We start from the raw sequence: 2,280 nt of genomic DNA on the forward strand, positions 1-2,280 counted from the left end.
CATGCCTATGTTTAAGATATCAGGAGTTGTAACTTGCAAACTACTACAAAAATCTACTCTAAGCTTTTAGGTGTATTTTTTCACGATAGGAGACCTACTTCTAACACATTTTTAAAATTAAAAATACCATTTCTTAGTTATCAATATGATTTATGACTTTGAAGATCATGAAGGGTTATGCATTATAAACTAATTATCTTATTTAAACCTAAAGCAAAACACAATAACAAAAGCACATATCAGAAAGAAAAAAAAACTAATTATCTTATCAGAGTGGTGTTATCCATGCATTGGTACATACCTGCCGTTTCCTATCCTCCAGTTTCACTGAACCATCAATCCTGCAAAGGCAAAGGCCAATGAGTTATCTCTAACAGCTTGGCAGTAAAAAAGGAAGCACGGGCACAAAAACAACACTGTAAAGCTTACTTTGTGATTTCGTGCAAATAGTCGTTCCAACAATCGGTTGAGCAAATGGAATTTTCCACATTGTTCAATGATCTCATTCACAGGAGGATAAAAATCTATCAAGAAAGCAAATTTCAGCATAGTTTAAGTATCACGGGTCATGAAATCAGTAAACCTATCAAATAACACGGTACTTACATGAACGATCAAAAGCCGATTCTAGGAGGTCAGGATGGTTACAGACTTTCCTAAGTTGAAGAACCAAATTATTGAGCTTTGTCACAGAGCGTCCTGCATTAAATCAGTAAGTAGTAGTACATAATACAATTTATACACAGAAATTGAGGGTGACGGTATGTAATTTGCAATAGCACTATCCCTTTCTTTCAAATGAAAAAATTACGAAAAAAATTTACCAATTGAAAGTTTGTCATTCAAATATTTCCCTAGTGTCTCATTAATTAAATGTTCCTGCAAGCTCTTCTAATGCTCAGTCATGTTAGCATATACAATGATCTCTTTTTTCCGTGGCAACATTAGCTCAACATCAGACTTCATTGTAGGCAAAAGAAATGGCCTAAGAATTGCATGAAGCTTTGCTACTACCTGCACGACACAAGACATAGTCATTAGGCCATCTTGTTAATATAAAGGATGAACTAGCGTAAAAGCAATTTAGAGCATATACTTGGGCTCTTCTTTTCTCTTCTAATTCCTCCATGGTTGCTCCATTACAAGATGGATTTGGCATGTTGGGGAATGAGTTGATGGAGAAGGCATATCAAAGAGACATACTGACCCCGGTTAATGGAGTCGCCGACAAACATCATCCTCTTCCCACGAAGCGATTCTAACATTAAACTGGCATTGAATTTGTTGCATTGGTTAAAAGATGCGTATTATATTTGGATTGCATCAAGAAATCTATGATTACTATGAGCTTTCAAGTTTCAATTCACTAGATTGAGTTCTGTATGGTACAGTGTTCCAATATATGCATGTAGTGAGAGAAATTGGAAATTTGGAATTTGAATCCTTTTAGATCTCTTGTTGGAAGCAGCAAATGCTTATGCAATACCCTTATAAGCGAGGACTGAATTAATTAAAAACAAAAGGAGCACTCACCTTTTATGGTTTGGTTGATTTGAGTTTTTGTTTTAGGTAATATTATGGATAGTAGCGTAAAATAAAGCAGTATCAAAATCAAACCATCGATAATAGAGTAAAATAAATAATTAGCATTTTTCCTTTTCAACTACACTACCAAAGCCTGCTATATGGCATTGATAGTACCTCACATCACAATGGCTTAGCAAAGTTGGTTTGCTGCATTTCTTTGGGCGTTCTTCTGTGTAATTTCAAATGTTATTCCAATATGCATTGCAGAATTATGGGAACTGATAAGAGTTTATCATTTGTTGCAGTGAGTGAAGTTCATGGACGCACATTTGGAACTTGGACCCTTTGCTATATTTGTGCATTCAACCTTGATAATAAGCCTCTTTACCTGGCTACTTTATTGTCATTCGTTTATGCCCTTGATAATAAGCAAAATCTTATCATTTGTACCAAACACCGCAATAGTACCAAACCAAACACAACACAACAATAGTAACAAACCAAAAGGAACTACCATATTTCATGAATAAAAAGAATAACAGTAATAGTACCAAACCAAACACAACAAAGTAGTAGCAATTGTTTGTGCAGAAACTTAAGTATGCAATAAATAAATTAAAGCATAAATAAAAAGAATCCTAAATTAGAACATGGCATAGTCAAACTGGACTCACTAAAGGAAAAATATTGATGAGAAATATTAAATTAAAACATAAATAGATTAAGGCATGAACAAATTGAAGCATAAGAGAG

General features: G+C 34.2%; 1 long non-coding RNA gene across 1 annotated transcript; it reads right to left on the minus strand.

Annotated features, from left to right (window-relative positions):
* Positions 1 to 430: 430 nt before the first annotated feature.
* Positions 431 to 1,278, minus strand: LOC113784172 (uncharacterized). Its single transcript, XR_003470188.2, has 4 exons — positions 1,097 to 1,278; positions 825 to 1,014; positions 607 to 699; positions 431 to 524 (listed from the first exon to the last, which is right to left on the minus strand). It is a non-coding gene; the product is annotated as an uncharacterized lncRNA (long non-coding RNA).
* Between the last annotated feature and the right edge of the window lie 1,002 nt (positions 1,279 to 2,280).

Source organism: Cicer arietinum, chromosome 7 (genome assembly GCF_000331145.2).
Source record: "Cicer arietinum cultivar CDC Frontier isolate Library 1 chromosome 7, Cicar.CDCFrontier_v2.0, whole genome shotgun sequence".
NCBI classification, from domain to species: domain Eukaryota; kingdom Viridiplantae; phylum Streptophyta; class Magnoliopsida; order Fabales; family Fabaceae; genus Cicer; species Cicer arietinum.